General features: G+C 29.3%; 1 long non-coding RNA gene and 1 pseudogene across 3 annotated transcripts; one reads left to right on the top strand and one right to left on the bottom strand.

Moving 5' to 3' along the window:
- The first annotated feature begins 5,754 nt into the window (after nt 1-5,754).
- LOC125850919 (uncharacterized) lies at nt 5,755-8,933 on the top strand. Of its 3 annotated transcripts, XR_007444859.1 has the most exons (6): nt 5,755-5,892; nt 6,726-6,844; nt 7,282-7,377; nt 7,710-7,757; nt 7,894-7,944; nt 8,758-8,933. It is a non-coding gene; the product is annotated as an uncharacterized LOC125850919 (long non-coding RNA). The 3 variants fall into 3 exon arrangements; XR_007444858.1 differs by lacking the exons at nt 7,710-7,757; nt 7,894-7,944 and adding an exon at nt 6,146-6,227; XR_007444857.1 differs by lacking the exons at nt 7,710-7,757; nt 7,894-7,944.
- A 1,437-nt stretch (nt 8,934-10,370) lies between these two features.
- Nucleotides 10,371-21,181, bottom strand: part of LOC125850915 (geraniol 8-hydroxylase-like) — a 15,106-nt pseudogene continuing 4,295 nt past the window's right edge.

The following is a 21,181-nucleotide window of genomic DNA, read 5'->3' as shown; positions in this document are numbered from 1 at the left end:
GTTTGTGTGATTGTCAAATTTGTATATAGTAGAATACTGAAATACATAAATACTTGTATTGATATATTAACACAAGTTTAAATGGTGATTTGTGAATTCAAGTATATCTGGATACATAAGTAATCTATCCAATTTAAAAGATTAATTAGGCAATACAAGTATAATTGAATATATTAATACTATATTTTTATAAACAAATACCTGAGTTAACACCAAACCTCAAGTATTACAGGAAAAACTTGATCAAAAAGAGATTAATGTTTGTTGGCTTTATCAATTTTTTATACAGCCGAATACTTACACATTTTGATACCTACACATTCTATTATTCTCCATTTTTCTTATTTCTAGGTTATCCAGTGTATCCATCTTTTGTTTAACAACAATGTATTCATAAGTATAGTTTATTGGTGTATTCAGTTTTTGTTTAACAATTGTGTAACCATTTTTTCATATTGTCGTGTTCATATGCTAATTGTTATACTTTGCCTTGTTTGATATACTAATACATTAAGTTTTTATAAATACTTGTATCTTTGATATATTAATACTTTAAGTTTTATAAATAGAGATACCAATTTGAATTCAAAGTATTCATCTATTGTACAATTAATACATTTTGCTTTTTTAATTCATTGTAAATAAATCAGTATTAGTGTATAAATAGAAAAATAAAAACATATAAAAAAATTGCTAAAGAAAAGACATAAATTATAGTCATTTTTTATAAATAACATACTTATAGCTATGGAACTTTAATAACCCTATAAATATAATTATTTCTGTAAGTTGTTGTTGGTCCACATTTTCACAAGGAAAATTTGGTAACTTTTGTAGTAGCTATTGAAAGTTAAGAGGGGGGGGAGGGTGAATTAAAGTTGTTTAGTCGACTTCTTGTGTGGAACAATCGACTCACCTGCAGGTTAGTATCACAGTATAAAATTATAATTTTAATTCATGCTACTTCATGCTAACCTACATTTGTTTCTATGGGTTGAGGCTCTCCTCACTACAGTATTCCTAATTAATATACTGCCTTCCTCAATCCTAAAAATGGTGACTCCATTTGTTAAGTTGTATGGGGAACAACCTGATTACAACAGCCTAAAAGTGTTTGGGTGTACATGCTTTCCATATATCAAGAGTAGCAACAAGTTCAATCCAAAACTTACCCTTGTGTGTTCATAGGGTACATCAACTTACACAAAGGATATAGATGCTATCATCCATCTACAAGGAGAGTTTACAACTTGGGTTTTATACCTTGTGGATAAATCCTTTTAAGAAAAGGGAAATACTCTACCAAATTGGGTTTACCAACCTCGACCATGATGTTCCATACCAAATCCTTAAATTCCTTTGCAGAATTGGAAATGAATCAATCAAATCTTAAGAGAAAATGGTGTTAGAAACCAAATTTAGTGAAGTCCTGAAAGATGCTCCACCCATATTTACTACTTCACCAACTTTGCTACATATATGCTATTTTCCTGACAAAGGCAATTTAGTCATTTTTAGTATTACTCTACTTTCCTCCATGCTGTCGTTGTTTGTGCAATGTGTTGGGAGAGTTATAGAGTTTATAAGAGCCCATTGTGAGGACCCGAAGAGCCCATTGTGAGGACCCGTCATCACGCCATGTAAGTGTCACATGACACAAGGTTGCTGCGGAGGTCTTACATAGGAAGAAGGCTACCCCATAGTGGAAGGTTCTAGAGCATGTGGAGAATTCCCATGAAAAATCCTAGAATTCCATGGATTTGAATGAAAGTCCTTTGAATCTTTTGGAATCTTTTAACTATGTAGAGAATTCTAGAATAAGAGCTAATTAGTAAATATGTAAAGACTTATAAAACAATATTATTTACATATAAACCCCTAAATTAGAAGTATAATTATAGGGACAACCATTTGTAAATTCAACAAGAAAAAGCAAGGAATTCTTTCAAATCTTAAGTCGAGTTCAAGAATGCCTTCTTTCTCAACAACGTATCTATGAGGCGAAATAAAAAATTTGGGAGTTGAAGCAGACATGCAACATACGAGCATATGTGAAGGAGTTTATCACCCTCACACTTCATATTCCCAACCTCATAGATGGAGATATGTTGTTCCACTTCATGAATGGGCTGCAAAATTGGGCCAAGACAGAGTTGGAACGCCGACATGTTAGGACTATTGATGAAGCTATCACGCAAGTTCGAAACTTTGACATACTTTAATTATGACAAGAATGATAGAGGCAGAGGAGATAAGAGGAAATTCTCTTGGCTCTCTCTTCAGTCCCTTAGTGGTCTAGTGTCAAAAAGGCTTACTTGAGCTTGCAAGACAGTGAAAAACTCGTGAGCGAGTTATCGAATCCCGCATGGTGTGCTTAGTAGAAGTCTAAGTCTGTGACACTACGCTCCCTATAACAACGACACCACTAAGTGTTCACACGTCATAGGACTACACGATGCCATTTACTTTGCTTCTTCTGTATTAATTCAATTGCCGCTAAATAATTCTGCGGTAATAACTTTATAGATAAGAGAAAAATCTAGGCATAATACAAATGTGTGCCCTTTAATTTGACCTCAGCTGATATTTACACCTTCCAACTTTGGTTGTGCACAAGTAAGCCCTTAAACTTGTATAAATTAAATAAGTAGACACATGCATCTTACATGATAAAATACATATAGAACTTCATGTAGGACACAAATTTTCATGTAGGACGCCACGTGCACATAGGAGATATGTGTCTATTTGTCAATTTTATACAAGTTAAAGTGTTTGGGTGTAACACCCCAATTTTTTTTAAGTTAAGACTCGAACCATTCTTCATTTGTGAATAAGATCATACCGGGTGATTCTTAAATTGTCCATATGTTTAAAGGTCAATTCTTTAGTGTGGAATGATTTTTGATATCAATTAAGGTCACTAGAATCTCCTAGCACGAAGATGAGTTGAAAGTATCCTTACCGATTAAGTTTTGATGTAAGATTTTACTTAGATCAACTTCAAATGACCATATCTCTTAGAATATAAAGAGTTACGTGACCCATAACCTATCAAATTAAAAGTATTTGAATCTTCTTTCCAACGCCACCAATTTCGCATCAATTCGAGTTTCGAGTAAAGAGTTATGACCATTTTAGTAACCTGATATAGTGCAATGACGAATTAGCCGACTGGAAAACATTAAAAATGATCGTTTTGTCTTTTTACCTCTAAGAAAACTCTAAACGAATTTCTTGACTAATTAAAGGCCCAAACCAATCAGATTTCATCTCTTAATCCCACATTTTCTTCTCTCTAAAACCCTAAGGCAAAACCCTAAAAGAAAATTAAAGCATAGGACTTCCATTCAAGATTTTTCTTCAAGGTAAGTCCTTTTCCAAGAATTTAATTCTTTCCAACTCAAATTTCTTTATACAATTATGAATCAGTAATGAAAATCCTAATTCTTGGCCATAGAGATTTCAAGAAACTAATTCAAGAATCTCAAGAAAGGTTTTCTTGATTGTTCTCCTTCAAGCTAGGGTTTCAAGACTTCTAATCGAGTTATGCTTCAAGATTCTTCAAGAACCTTGTTCTTCCAGGTATGTAAGCTATCATAGTATTGGACTAGTTTGTCATCACGCCCTACATCTACTTTTAAATCAGTAAAATAGTAATCTAGGATTCTATCCCTAGATTTGAGTTTTCTTGAGATGAATTGATTTTGAGTTCTTGAGTTCTTGATTCTTTTGAAATTTTATTCCTAATTATTGAATTTTTATATGTTATGCATTAAGATTCTTTAGTTGATTCGTTCATGTCTATATTTCAACATGAACCCTATGAATTGAGTATTCTTGAGATGAGTAGTATCGTTGAGTTCTGAGTATTGAGTTTTCTATATTGTTATGAGATCCTTGAGTTGAGTTGTTCATGTCTATATTTCAGCATGAACCCTATATTGAGTTATAAATTTTGAGAATTTTTTAAAGCCAACATTGTTTGTTTCAAATTGAGTTTTTGAGAAAGAAGGGAAGAGTTTGAGAAAGTGTTTTAAAACATGATTAGTATGACAGTAGAGTATGCCATCAATGTTTAAGCAGTATGGTATCTAGATATGCCATCAATGTTTCTGCAGTATGACTTCCCGAGTCATAAATGATCAGATCACAATATCATTTTTGATATAGTTTTGAGAAAGAGTTTTAAAATATGAATTGAGTAAGAGTATAAGGGAACTAAATATTCCCAAAGGTATCAATTTTTACATTGAGAAAAGAGAAACTTTGATTTCTAAATGAGTTAATGAGTTCAGAGATATTTCATAGCAGTTACCTCTTTTAAGAAGTTATTTTGAGTAATTACCTCAAAATAGAGAAAGAGTATGTTGTATACATTTGAGCATGAGCATATCATTGGGATCAGTATTGAGCATCGATATAGGGATGAGTTCAGACAACTCAAAATCCTCATAAACCATGTCTGCCAACATGGGTAAGGGATCATACTTTTTAGATGAATTCTTATTACCTAGTGGATCCACTTAGTTGAGGTGTCCTATATCCCGGCAAGGTATAAGACAGTTCTGGCAGTGTGGCAGAGACGATGTATCATTATGTAGCTCATAGTGATGAATGCCAGTTAGAGAATCTCCCAATAGAGTAAAAGTGTATTTTTATATATCACTTATTATGTTGAGTTCAGAGATGAGAAAATATTTTGTAAAGCTTTAAATGATTTAACTTCTTTATTTCTTTACATTCAACTTGAGTACATTTTGTTATCTATTGCAGTCCTTTCGTTCAGTTATTTATTATTCATCTATATTACATACTCGTACATTCAATGTACATATGTCATTTGACCTACATCTTTTAATGATGCAGATACATGTTCTTAGTGTTGACACCCAATTTTGGCCTAACATTTTCAAAATTCGTAACTTTTAAAATCTATTTATTGAACAGTTCAAAATACAATTTTTTTTTTAATTTTAAATAAGTTTATCGATATTTATACTTATTTGTCAAAATTTCAAGATTTTTTATCAGTTAATTTTAATTACATTACTTTTTGTCATAGTCGGTTGAATATGTTCAAATATTTATTTATTTTGATTAAATCATTATTTATGTTAAATTGTATTTTTTTACACGTCATTGGTTNNTAATTTTAAATAAGTTTATCGATATTTATACTTATTTGTTAAAATTTCAAGATTTTTTATCAGTTAATTTTAATTACATTACTTTTTGTCATAGTCGGTTGAATATGTTCAAATATTTATTTATTTTGATTAAATCATTATTTATGTTAAATTGTATTTTTTTACACGTCATTGGTTATGTTCATTAAATTTTTTAATATTCATTTTTATTCGTTACATTTGTTAATATTCATTTTGATATTTTGCACAGTCTAGAAATTCATTCAAATACATATAAAATTTGGATACACAGATTGAGCAACGATTTTGGGCCCACTACTAGATATTGGACCTATGGCAACAGTTTTTTTTTGCGACGGGTATAAAACTGTTGCGATAGCAAGTCAATGGCAACGATTTAAACTGTTGCTTAAGGATATTGCCCTATTAGCACACTTATTTAATTAAACAGTTGCATCAACAAAAAAATTGTTGCGATAGAGGTAGCTATTGCAACACTTATAATTTCGTTATAGTAGTTGTCTCTATAGCTACAGTTAATTAATAAAAATATGTATGGCAACGCTTTATATTTGGTGATATTTTTTTCTTATATAATTAGGGGTTTTGTATCTCCTGTATCCATTTATCTCTTTTGCCATGGAGTCCTCAGCATCGTCTTCTTATTCGTTAAACCACGCAGGAGAAAAGCACTTGTATCCAATTTTTTGCTCATGTCGTCATCTTTATTGATGAAACAGAGGTAAGTTTCATCTGAATTTGTAAGTATATATGTGAAGAGATTAGGGTTTCAAATCTATTGGGTAGATATAGTATGTTGATGAAACTTGCAAGTTTAGATACTAAAACAAATTTGATTCTTTATTTTTGTACTCTTTATTTTTTTTACTATGTTTGTCTGCAATTGTTTGAGGTAATTAGTCCTTGTATTCTTTCAAATGAAATTTGTGGAACTCAATTCGTGACTCCTTCAATTTGGTCTTCACAATGCTCAGATTGAGCACCTAGTTTCAGGTCTTCTTTCTGGAAATTAGGAAATCAAATTTGGAGAAAGCGACCATTAATAATTTTTCTCCGGTAAATCCAAACATCAAATTGAGCACCAAGTTTCAGGTCTTCTCTTGCTTTGCTCATTCACTATCTCTTCATGGCTTATTATATTTTGAGGATTGTTGCCTTCTTTAGTTTGTTAATTGCATGTATTGGAACTTGACAGTGTCGTCTTATGTAACAATTGAATAAATTCCAGCAGAACTAAGTGCTCTTCTGTTATGTTTAACAAAGGTTACGTACTTGCTTAGTCGGAGTTCTATTTGGAATCAGCTTTAAAATTCAATCTATGTAACATGGTTTCTCTCATTTATTTGTTGCTAGTTTCTACATGTAATATGGTACTTTTAAGAAGATTTTAGTTATAGAAGTAATATGCTATAATAGTGCTAACATTTTGTTTAAGCTTGATTAAACCTGTTTCATGAAATGACAAACATGCCACATCTTTTAAATGTACTTGTGAATTTGAAAATTGATTACTAACGTAGAAAACTAAGTTTTGCTTTGCTTTCTGGTTTGCAGTGGAGGAGAGGAGTTGTGTTTGCTGGATTTGAGGTGCCTATCCAAATGGATGTTTCTATAGAGAAAATGATTTTTGGGGTTCCAGGAACTGATCCACAACATGAGATGAACTAATTAAGGTACAGATAAAAATGAGCAATTGTTATCTGCGTGAAATTCAACAAAGTCCCATGGACAACTCAAAAAGAATGTATCATATATTCTGCTAGTGTTTTGAGGTAAACTGATAAAGGTATAGACCATATGCTAAAGCCTGGAAAAATTCTCTCTTTTTCTACTTACTAATTTTCTAGGCTTAATCGGAATTTTGTCTCTCATGACAAGTAGGAGTGCTCTAACTTTGTACCATGATAAAAATTGCTAATGGGAATAAATAAATACACACAAACATGCACGACAAACTAAGAAAAGAAAGTTTAGACCTCTTAACTTCTTCGGGTGGGTGTTACCTTTTACAGTAATTTATCTTCAATAAAAGCTGATTGTGGTAAACTCATCTAATATGCAAACAACTAGATCAGCATATGTTTAAATTCTTAATCTTATGCTTATGAAGGTTCTTGGTATCGATCTGTCCTGGAGAATGCACAGATCATCTGATGGGCAAAGAAGAAGAGTGCGGATATGTATGGGTCTTCTGAAACCATTCAAGGTATATCTGTAAATACTTTCACCAAGTGAAAAGCATTACCTTTTAACTGTTACAAATTACTTGAAGACAATGTTGAAACCTTATTCATATATAATGCTATTTTTCATTAGAATTTTTTTTCTTTAGTTCTGCCAAGGGAAGTTAGTATTAATTACCTTGAATATATCAAGATCAAGCTATAAAGTTTGAATTTTGATGTTGATTCCTCTAGTTTAAACGATAAAACTAGTAAATTATTGATTTATGATAGCAAGATTAGAAGTGTACAGATTTAACATATAACCAATCTTCAAGAATTGACTTCATTTGTGATCTTAATGAAAATGTTTCAGCTCTTTGGCCCTCACCATATCCTTGTGCTGCTTCTACCTACAATAAGAGTATGTATAACTTTAATTTTCCATTCAGAAACTTTCAAAGAGATTGAGAAATTAGTTTCCCTTACAATTGTAACAATCTTCATTCCCCTTGTCAAACAATTGTCATTTGATTCTGACAACAACACAACGATCGCAGTTGCTGAACTTTCAAAACTTCCCATACCAACATCCTCTCAGCACATTAAAGGTATTACACAATATCTAGATCCCATTTATTTTGGAAATGTACTTTTGATTATAAAATAAGTTGTTAGATAACTCATTCAATCTTATAATCACAATTCACATATATTATCTTAATTTGTTGTTACTTGTTCAAAAAATTAGCCTTCACATCCTAGCGAATATGATTAATGAAGCTGATTTAACAATAAATACTGATAAAATTAGGAGAAATACTCTGTAATATACAGGCATGAGATTTCGAGTCGCATAAGTTGTATCGAAGGTGAAGCTTGTCTTGTTTCCTTTTAGGCATAACATCATGAGATGCTCGTCCGGCTGTACAAGCTTGTCACTCGGTATAGCAAAATTGGACTTGAAAGTAGCATTTTGTTTACACAATACAAGCATTTGTACTTTTATTAGTTACCTTTAGATGCATGAGTGATAAGGTTTTCAGTAGGGTCAAGAATGACAATGAAGGTTATCATTTTCACTGTTTCTTATAGCATCTTATGTACATTAGAGCTTCCTCAATTGACACTGAGTTTCTGGATATGATGATCTGATGACAGTTTCTTTGTCAAGCTAGCTCTATTTCAACCTACGCTCAAGTTAACTTTATTTTTAAAACTAGGTTGATTTTCTGTATGTTGTGGATAAAGGAATGGTCGGTAATACAAACTAATATAATATCACCTTACAGTATATGACTTTTTATATAACTTTATTTGTAGAGTCGACCTGAGTTTATTACTAATTACCTCTGATTGATCAGATGAATATTTTAATAAAACACACTAATCTGATATAGATCGTATTTCTGATCATTTTGTAGGTGAATAAAGGAAGGGGTAGAAGAAAGAAATGAAGACCTTCAAAGTATTAGCTGAACAATGCAAGGCCTTTAAATTTTCTAGTTTTTATGAACTTGTGTATGCCAACTATTGAATGTGTCAAACAAATTTGTATATTCTGCTTTATATATGGATAATACTAGTTGGATAATTTGGATTATGATCTTGTTGTTGAATATTTCTTTTGTAATTTATATAAATTTTAATATATTATATTTTGTTTTGCAAGGAAATAAATTGTGTTAGACCACCAACTGTTGCAGTAGAACCTAAGAATTGTTGCAACAACTTCTAATAACCATCGTTATAGCTAATAATAATTACTTGAAAATCACAAAAATGCATTGCAGTAGCTTACACAACCGTTGCAAAAGATAATATATGCAACAGTTTTCGACCGTTTCATTAGACAACATAAACGTTGCAATAGAATGGACTATAACAACGGATGAAAAACCGTTGCAATAGGTCTATCTATTGCAATGGTAAAAGAACCGTTCCCATAGTTCTATTGGTACGTGAGCTGATGTAGCGGTTCATGAACCGTTGCCTTTGGCCTATTGCAACGGTTTGGATACTTATTGCAACGGTTTTGGACCCGTTGCCATAGGCCTATTTTCTAGTAGTGGGGCCACAATCTAGAGCCCACGATTTGAACCAATTGTATGACAATTCCCTATTTAAGTAATTATTAAGTCAAAAAAAAGAGAGGGTGATGAAATATTTTTAGATTAGGGTTGGGAATTTTCAGATTTTATTGACAAAGGGATTTCACTTTTCATCAATTTTCAGAGCCCATTGTATGACAATTCACTTTATGAGTTGTTAATAGTAGTTCTCTTGTGGAGTTGTGGGACTTATCCTGAGACTCATCTTTGTATAGTAGAGGCATCATAGATAGACAATTTTGAAAAGTCTTTCAGTTTCAGATTTTTTATTTAAAACTTATGTTTCATACTCATTAGAGTTTTGAGATTTATTACATTTTGATTTAGCATTTCTTTCATTTTGATGCTTGTGTATGGATGAGTTAGTCTTTCGCATTTAGTCAGGCAGGATGACGGTTCGTTTGGGGACCACCAATGGTTCTCGAGTTCAGGTCACATCCAGGGTGTAGGCTCGGGTCGTGACACTGTGTTTGCACCTTCAAAGTTGGAGGACATAATCAGTTGAGACCAAGTTAAAAAAAACGTTTATGTATTATGCCTAAAAATCTATTGCAACTAAAAGTATGTGTTGTTGCAGTGTGTGTAGTTTCAACAATGTATTTTAGAAGGTTCTTATTAGGATGAGTGACTACTTTCTTATGCTAAATTTCTAATTTTATAATTTATGAACGACTCCTTTGTTCTTGTTTATAGGTCATGATTGGCAAAAATAGTTATTCCAAATAATATTGTCATTACTGAAACCAAGAAAGAATACATAACCCTTGGTGGTGACATGGTCTTATTTCAAGGATACGCAACTATATATAGATCTACAAATACAATGACTTATATAGCATTTTGAGAGACATCCAATGCTTATGGCTCATTATAGACATAATATACACTAGAATATATTTTACGTAATATATATTCTAGTATCTTGATCTACTAACATCTACAGTGGAATAGGGATAGCAAGCAGAGGTTGAGCTTTTGCCAGGGTAAGACCAAATTTTTCCTCCATGTCCAAATCTTTAGGTGCAATTCCACCATCTAGCTTCCAATTAAAGGTATTTATCAATGAACCTAGCACGATTGGAATCATCCTGATAGCCAAAGGCAATCCAGGGCAAATTCTTCGACCAGCACCAAATGGAATTAGCTCAAAATCCGTACCTCTAACATCTCTATCTGACTCCCAAAACCTCTCCGGCTTAAAGTCCAAAGGGTCTTCCCATAGACTAGAGTCGCGCCCTATTGCCCATACATTCACAAGAATTTGTGAGTCTTTTGGAATAGTATAGCCATAAAGATCAACATCTTCCTCAACTTTGCGCGGAATTAGGAAAGGAACTTGTGGGTGTATTCGAAAGGTTTCTTTTACGATGCACCTCAAGTAAGGTAATTTTGCAACATCAGCTTCATCTATTAGTTTGCCTCTGCCAATTACTTGTGCTAGTTCTTCTTGTGCTTTCTCGAAAGTATGTGGATTCTTGAGTAGTTCTGCCATTGCCCACTCCAATGTATTTGATGTCGTATCTGTCCCTGCTGCAAACAGGTCCTGCAAAACTTTCTAGTGTAAGATCATATGAAGTAGATGCCATATAAAATCAAGTGAAAAATTCCAAAACATATGTTGCTTTCAATTAGTCAAACTTGAGTTGTGACTTGTGAGCCTTTGGTGCGGAGGTTTTGCTTGACCCTACTATATCAATGTATAACAAAAAGTTACAAGAGGTCAGAGGGGACATAAACCTTATCTCTAACATATTAGTGGGACTAGTAGTAAGAGTTGCACCAAAAAAATTGATGAGAAGGAGAGACCTATACAAGATCTTCTCATACTAATCCAGTCGTCATACTAGCTTAAGAAAAACAATAATTGATATAACTAATCCGTCAAACTATCTTTATTAATTGATGTTTAGTATTAGATCTTGGAAAATAATTTGAGAAATATGTAATTAATATTAAGAGTGAAAACATAAAAAAAATAATAATTATATGATATGTTCAAAGTGACAAGTAAAAAACAAATGAACATTGCTCGATTGGAGAAAGAGGCATAAATAAAGCAAATCTACAGAATAAACTAACCAAACAAAGTTACTCGATTTGATTTCTGTCAATTTCATCAGCAGTGCTAATGTCGAGAAGGGCATCTAACACATCAACATTTTCACGATTTCCTAATTCCCTTTCCTTTAGCTGCTCATCGATCAAATCACTTATAATCTTACGAAGTGTTCTCCACTGAGAGTTGTTGACAGGTAACCATATAACTGAGAAATCATTGTGATTGCAGGCACGGATAGCGTCAATAACAAACCTATTGGAAAAGGCTAAATCTTGCTTTCGCATCACTTCTTTTGCCAAAACGGACGACGAAATGACCACTGCGTTTATTTGTCCCAATCAACGTAATCTACCCTACATATTATCAAAGATGGATATACACCCATGATTAGGGGTGTTCACGATTTGGATAAAAATCGATTCAAATCGAAAAATTGAACCAAATTGATTACATAAATCAATTTTATTTGGGTTAGGCGTGGTTTGGTATAGATTTTTTTAAAAAATCGATAGTATTTGGGTTGGTTATGATTTTGTCCGAAAAAAAATGAGGAAATAACTGAACTGAACCGACAAATTATATACATATATTTTATTATTATACATACATAATATATTATTTTTATAAACAATTTTAAAGATCTTATATGTGTTTTCATCAAAATTTAATTATAATTTACTTAAGAAAGTAAAAATGCCAAGGTGAGTATATTATTTTATTGGTTTCATGTATATGAGTGTCTATGACAATCTTTTATGAGATTGAAAATGTCACTGTCTATTCCTTCTGGGACAAAATAATAAATTTTTACGTTTTATTCATAGTAAATTCAATGATTGAAAGTTATGTAATGTCAGGCCGTATTCTAACTATTTTTGTTTTGAATTGATTGTTGTCATTTTTTCACGTTTTGAATGAATTGTTTCTTTTATTTTTATCTAAGGTTAATAATCGAATAATCGAACCAAAGCCGATAATGATTTGATTTTGATAATTTTAAAATCGATTAAGTTGATTTGATTTTAGTTTTGACCAATAACCGATCCGTGAACACCCCTACCATATGATGTATAAATGTTTATATTAGGAAAAAATATCCCTATTATTGAGAGTTATAGATTACCTAGGGAATTTGGTCGCGCCTCGCGCGGTCTTTGAAATAATTATTAAAGAACTATTTCATTCAATCAATTATATACGTTCTCTCTATGCCCAAACGTAATATCATTACTTTATTTTTTAATTATACATTAATTATGAAGATCGTTTTGAGATGACAATTGAAATGAAACTTAATAAATTTAACATCTATAATCTACTAAATGGGGGATTTACATTCTTAATCAATATGTCAAGATATATTTTGTTAGTAATTTTTTTGTTTCGTTTATATTGCACTGAACAGGTATTTAACAATAGGTTTTGATGTCACTTTGTACATTTTATTGGAATATCAATGAATTTGAATCTTTATATTACAACATATACTTCGGTGTACCTTTTTTTTTTTTCTGAGTATATGAGAAATTGAGAATTATGTTGTGAAGTAACTGAAAAATACTAATGAAATACATCAACACGTCCTATTATTATTTTCATATTGATATGATAAAACTCCTTTAAATATTTCATTTTTCAATCGTTCTTGTTCCTTTTGCAAATATACAATTTAGATTTGTATGATTTTTGCATAAATCACGTCTATTGGTATTTTAGATTCTTTAGTTGTATTTATATCAATAGATAAATGTTATGTTACACTCGTCAAATATGATTTTTCAGAAAGTACTTTAAAAACGTTATGCTACTGATTATTAAGTCTCAATATATTCAACCTCAAATGAGGACATGATTTTTTTTTTGAATTATTAACTCACTCACTATATTTTTATCTATATCTTTTATATGAAATATAAAGATAAATAAATTCATATTAACTATGTAAAAATATTTGATAGATAATAAACCACTTCACATATTATATAGAGAATAATAAAATTGAAGGTTAATTAAATTGAATACTCTGATAATATGCTTTAATTTCTAATATAATCCTTGCATTTTCAAATCAAATGATTACACATCTTTTTATATGAAATTAATACATAGACACCCCACGTGAGATATGTATTCATAACCAAGTATATTAAAACATAATTTAAATTTTAATCATAAATTTTTTATGCACTAAATTTTGTAATTTTATTTTTATCATACATTAAAAATCGAATCAACTTATTTCGTCATTTGTATTCATTTTTTATTTAAATTTTTCAAAAGATACATATTTAACAAAAATAAATTAATTTATCAAATGCATGAATAAATATTTTTGGCATAAATATTTATCCTATTTTTAAATTTCATAATATATATATATTAAATATTTATATTAACAATCTTATTTATTTTGATAATTATATTTTAATATACTTCAAAAGAGTTATAAAAGTATGATTTTCATAGTATAAAGAATATGAGTATTTAATATTAAAATATATGCGTGGAGTGCAATTACCATATAAGTAAACCAAGGCAAAAAGAGAACAATTTTTGACTCAAAAATCTGTGAAATCATCAATTATGGGATCAACATTTTCATTTATTAGATTTTGTTTTTCAATTACTTCTTTCAATTCATATAAAATAAAACGTGAAGTAAAAAATAGATAAACTAAAAGTGGGATAAAAAAAACAATTAAAAAAAAACAAAAACACAAGTTATAGTATTGGTTCATTAAATTACACTCTTTTTTTTTTCAATTGTTATTTTAGATTTTGGCAAAAAAATTATTTTCTATCGTAGTTCTTTTTCTTCTCTTTTAAGGAATAACTTGCAACACAAGTTGAGAACTTATGACATTGTATTGCATGGTCTTAATCAAATTCTTTCAAAATTTAGTTTAAATATTTCTTTTAATTTTCTATTCTTTAATCCCCATCTCAATTCATGGTTCTATATATATATATATATATATATATAATTTGTTTCAATTGACATTTCTCTGATGCTATAAGTGGTGAAGATCATTATGGTAGATTCTTAATATGAAAGTGCATAATATTACTAATATGGAAGGTTCTATAAGTTAGAGCCTACGATTTTGTGTTCAAGAATTGATCTCTTCAACATGAGTAACTAAAAAGCAAGAGAAAATCAATATGCATAATTAATAACAGTTTCCTCATGAGTACATCAAATGTGAATTAAAGTACATTAACATTTGCTTAAAAAAGGATTGCCTTACTATACATATTTATATAGATATTCATTAAGAAACACAATAAATTATCATAAGTTTACACATTTAAATTTGGGAGTTATGAGGAGCTATAGAGATTATGAAAATATAAGTTATGAAGATAAAAGAGATATAAATTATGAAAGTGAAAATTTTAATATATATATATATATGAATGTAAAAATAATGAAAAAAAGAAAGTAATATTTCTTAGTTTAAGAAAGGAAAATTAATGAGATTAATTTTAGGGAATGATAAATTCAAAGTTCTAATTATGTTCGTAGGATTAGTTTCTCCCCTTATTTATTTAATAGGAGAAAATGAAAAGGTAAAAGTTTTAACAAATGAAGAAACTTTAAATGTGATAAACAACAAATTACAATACAAAAGTGTTCTACTCGAAATTAATTTTATTATTCATAACTTTAAATATATTCTCATACGATTTCATTACTAACTCACATTGTCATGTGTTATTCATTCACTGTCACACCCCTTTTTGCACAGGCGGCGGAAGGGTTTTTCCAATTTAAGTGACGTTATTGATTAAGGGATTATTTTATTTTTCGTTTCAGAGTCGCCACTTGGAATTGAGTTATGGTGTTCCAAGTCACCTTTTGTTTAATCCCTGATCAAAAGGAAATGACTCTTTATATGGTCTGCGAACTAGAAATTTGGGTAAGGAATTCTGTTGACCTAGGGGAAGGTATTAGGCATCCCTCGAGTCCCGTGGTTTTAGCACGGTCGCTTTTATTGACTTCTACCTACTTTAAATCATTTGTAGATATATTATTTTCAAGTCATGACTTGTTTGCATTTTTATTGTTGAACTTTTATTTGGTCTCAAATCGGATGCATAACTGCATTCTCGACTTTTGACATATAAATAACTTATGAACATAATTGTTTTCTTCTCTTGAGTGCATCACCTAACTTTATCTATAAGTGATCTTATTTTAAATTAATGAAAATTATTATATTTTTGGACAAGGTGCGTCACCGCATCCTTGAGTTTTTTTTAATGTCTCAAAAAAGATGCGCAACCGCATTCTTAATTTTTTACAGATATTTTTAACGTGCATAAAACTCATCTAGTATTAAAAGTACTTACTCTTACTTTTCCGAATTCTAGACAACTAATCTTCTCATTTCATTATTATATTTATTGATGATACTTTTAATTAAATTAATCCACATGTTAAAATATATATTAGAATAATTTTATCAAGGTGTGTCACCACATCCTTGAATTTCTTTTAAGTGTTTCAACAAAGATGTGTAACCACATTCTTAATTGAAACAAATATTATTTTTTTGTTTACATGCCTAAAACTCATCTAATGTTATAAGAAAATATTAAATAAAAATCAAATAAAATAAAACAAATCTAAACTTCTAGGATACAATATAAATTTTGGATTATCTTATATTCTTTTATTTTTATTCACCCTTAAAGTTAATGTTAAAATTAGGCCTACACATATTATATTTTTATTTTATTTTTTTATCTTGAAGTTAATGGCGAAATTAGGCATACTCATATTGTACTTTTTATTAATCCACAAAACAATGACGAATTGCTAAAATAAATCTCATTCTTTATTTAATAAATAAAACAACAATAATTTTGTGAACCCAATAATTCCTACTTTATCATTATTAGCATCGAAATCAAGAAAAGAACAACATCATGACCCATTCATTTTAAGACATCACAACTAATGAACAAAAATAGATAAATAAAAATAAGGGAAAATGCATAAGTACCCCCCAAGCCTATGCCCGAAATCCCAGAGACACACCTAACCTTTACTAAGGTCCTATTACCCCCCTGAACTTAATTTATCTATAATATTCTACCCCTTTTTGGCCTACGTGGCACTATCTTGTGCGCCCAGCACATGTTGACAAATTTTTCAAGGATAGTGCCACGTAGGTCGAAAAGGGGTAGAATATTATAGATAAATTAAGTTCAGGGGGGTAATAGGACCTTAGTAAAGGTTAGGTGTGTCTCTGGAATTTCGGGTATAGGCTGGGGGGTACTTATGCATTTTCCCTAAAAATAATCACCAATAAAGTTACTTTCATTCATTAAAGAGATATAACACTTAACACATTCTTCATTTTAATCAAATTATGAATAAAATAAAAGTGTAAGAAAACTTATCATAATAATTACATCAAATTCCATGAATAAATTAAATAAGAAGATAAAGTAAAGTTGAATACCGCAAAATCTTAACCGAAGCTCGATTAGAACACCCACAACTTTTGTAGGTTATTTGTGATGGTATATGTGTTTGTGTTGATATAAAAAAAATGGGTAAGGAAGAAAAGATATGAATGTGTGGGTGAATTTTTTAAAAGGATAATCAAATAAAATGGGAAGGTTTTTCTTTTTTTTTTTTCTCGTGTAATGTGTTGTTGTTTTTTTTGTTTCTGTCCGTCCTTTTTTCTTTTCTTTTTTTTTGTTTGTGGGAAGTCTGTTAATATATATAGGGTGTGTGGTACGTATAGGGAGTAGTACGTGTGTATGGATGAAGTGGTGTAGTATGTCTTTTTGGTTGAGGGAGTGGAGTGGAGTATATATTATGGGATAATGTAGGTAAGGGTGGGGTGATTGGCAGAGAAAGTGGGAGTGAGGGTAAGTTATTATTATTTAGTTATTTTTAATAATATAATATAATATAAAATAATACAATATAATATAATATAATATAATATAATACAATATAATATAATTTAATTTAATTTAATTAATATAATATAGATATTATTTAATTATATTTTAAACTAACAAAAAATTGTATAGCTAATAATAAATTATAATTAAGAAATATTAGCTTATTTATTAAACCTAAATTAAAAGAAAACATATATTTTTGTTATTTTCAAATCTTTTAAAATAATAAAATAAGACAAAAATCAAAATATCTAACTTAGACATAAAAGAAATATTTAAGGAAAAAAAATAGTATAAAATTTTATGTTCGGTCAAAAATTACGTGTCTACATTCACATTAAAAAATGCCAACTTTAATTTATATGTTTAATTAAAATAACAACAATGTAGTGTATTCTTACAAATTGATATTGGGTGTGCTCAATTAAAATATATCATTAAAAAAAATTAATACTAAAAAGAAGATTTATTCATTTATTTTGTGACTGAGTTCTGATATGATAGACCACATCATATATTTTTAGGGGCAACACTATCCAATAGATATAAAAACAAATGTACCATAGGTAATATACCTTTCAACCATGGACAAATTTAAAATATTAATTATCTAGAAATTGACAAATGATTTATACAAAAACAAAAATGTGCATCTTTTCATCTTCAACAACAACAACAATGAATAATATCCATTTTTTTTGTTCAAAACGAAGAAATAAAATAAAAGAGAATAGAATAATATTAATTGAGATCAAAATAATACAACAATGAATCTTCAAAATGTTTGGAAATCATTCAAACTGTTATACTACTATGACTCTTTCTTCATGAATCTCCGAGATAATTAAGCTTCCTTCTTCATTTTGTTATAGGTAATATACCTTCCAACCATGGCAAAATTTAAAATATTAATTAGCTACAAATTGACAAATGATATATACAAAAACAAAAATGTGCATCTTTTCATCTTCAACAACAACAACAATGAATAATATCCATTTTTTTTTGTTCAAAACGAAGAAATAAAATAAAAGAGAATAGAATAATATTAATTGAGATCAAAATAATACAACAATGAATCGTTAAAATGTTTTGGAAATAATTCAAATTGTTATACTACTATATCTCTCTCTTCATGAACCTCCGAGATAATTAAGCTTCCTTCTTCATTTTGTTAAACTTGTACCAGATAATATGATCAATCTTTGAAGAATATATCTATGATCTTCATCAAAGTGAAGGTCATATTGTGACATCATCTTTTCTATGTCTTCTTTTTTGATTATTAAGTACATGATTGATGAATAAAAAGATGAAGAAAAGNACTATCCTTGAAAAAAATGTCAACATGCGCTGGGCCCACAAGATAGTGCCACGTAGGCCAAAAAGGGGTAGAATATTACATATAAAATAAGTTCAGGGGGGTAATAGGACCTTAGTAAAGGTTAGGTGTGTCTCTGGGATTTCGGGCATAGGCTGGGGGGGTACTTATGCATTTTCCCTAAAAAGAAAGAATGAAAGAAATGGAAATGAACATTCAACATCTCCATAGATGATTGATATTTATAGATTGGATAAGCCATAAAAATAGTTAGAAGGGAGTTGAAAAGATATGTTATTTAAGTAGAAAATGTCAATAGATGGAGGTTTTTTTATAACTCATTACATATAATTACAATAGTAAATATAATTGAATTTTTTAATTAATAAACAAATTATTTAATGAAAAGAATGAAGAAAAAATGCCAAAAAAGGAGAAAAAAAATAAATAGAAATGGAGGCCACAGAGAGGTGCCACATCACCTTGTCTTGATTCTCCTTTATATATATATATATATATATATATATATATATATATATATATATAAAGCTAGACAGTAATATTTATCATGATCTAGAATTAACTGATGATAAAAAGGCCTTGAAAAATATGGCCATTGCATATCATTACCTCAAACTCTAAACCAACATTGACTAAAAAGAAAGGAGTACTCCCACCGTTCCATATTAATTGATTATTATATTAAATACAGTTGTCATATATTAATTGACCATTTTATTAAATCAAGAAAGCATAAATTATTTTATATTATATTACCCTTGCAATTAATTTTTTTGGAAAATGTTCACATTTGTTAATAAAATTTTCAATTAAAAAATTAGGAGTAAATTAGAAAAATCTTCTTCTTATTTATGATTTTTTAAGCATCGTACAAAATGGAAAATGATTAAAGGGACGGAGGGAGTATTTTAGGAAAAACTACAGAATATGGAAAACATCAATACATATTTAAAACAAATAGCTAAATTTTTTTTTTATATATTATATGGATATAACTACACAATAAATAGCAAAGTTAATTATTTACAAATAATCAAGAAAGTTATTAAATATTATAGGAAAGTTATTATTACAAGCATAACTAATTAATGTCTAGGCACGTTTTATATGATCATTTTTTCATGTTTACCCTCATTAATACTCCCTTTCATCAATATCCCTATTACCTATTTCACAGATTTTCTATATATTCCCCCCAAATTCCTTCCAATTTAAGATCATTTTGAAGATTTTAGGAGCAATTTTTGTGATTTGAACTCATCAAGTATATTTTAATTGATTTTTTTCCTCTTTTTTATGAAGATTATATTTGTATACATCTCTATTTTTATAGGGTTTCAATTGAAGAATAATTTTGTTTTCTCCATCACAATGACTATAGTAATAAAAAAAATAGTACGGGAAGAACATGAGCAAAAAGAAATTGAGGTTTGTGTGATTGTCAAATGTTTATATAGTAGAATACTTATATACATAGATACTTGTATTGTAATATTAACAGAGGTTGAAATGATGATTTGTGAATACAAGTATATTTGGCTACATAGGTAATCTATCCAATTTAAAAGATTAAGTAGGCAATACAAGTATAATTGGATATATTAATACTATATTATTATAAACAAATACCTGAGTTAACACCAAGCCTCAAGTATAACTGGAAAAACTTGACCAAAAAAGAGATTGACGTTTGTTGGTTTTATCAATTTTTTATATCGTCGACTACTTACACACTTTGATACCTACACATTCTATTATTTTCCATTTCTCTTATTTCTAGATTATCCAATGTATCCATCTTTTGTTTAACAACAATGTATTCGTAAGTATACTTTATTGGTGTATTCATTTTTTGTTTAACAACAATGTATCCATTTTTCAAATTATCGTGTTCATATGCTAATTGTTATACTTTACCTTGTTTGATATATTAATACATTAAATTTTTATAAATACTTGTATCTTTGATATATTGATAATTTAAGTTTTATAAATAGAGATACCAATTTGAATTCAAAGTATTCATACACTAACTGTACAATTAATATATTTTTCTTTTTTAGTCCATTGTAATTAAAACAATATTAGTGTATAAATAGAAAAATAAAAAATATATCTAGAAAAAGACATCAATTATATATAGAAAACTACTGAATATGACAAACATCAATACATATTTAAAACAAATAGCTATAATTTTTTTTATGTTATATGGATATAACTACACAATAAATAGCAGTTAATTATATACAAATAATCAAGAAAGTTATTAAATATTATAGGAAAGTTATTATTACAAGCATAACTAATTACTGTGTAGGCACATTTTATGTGATCGGTTTTTCATGTTTACCCTCATTAATACTCTCTTTCATCAATATACCTATATCACATATTTTCTACATCCCCCC

This window comes from Solanum stenotomum, unplaced genomic scaffold (assembly GCF_019186545.1).
Source record: "Solanum stenotomum isolate F172 unplaced genomic scaffold, ASM1918654v1 scaffold20777, whole genome shotgun sequence".
Lineage (NCBI taxonomy): Eukaryota > Viridiplantae > Streptophyta > Magnoliopsida > Solanales > Solanaceae > Solanum > Solanum stenotomum.
Note: the sequence above shows the minus strand (reverse complement) of the source record. Positions and strands in the feature narration are given on the sequence as shown.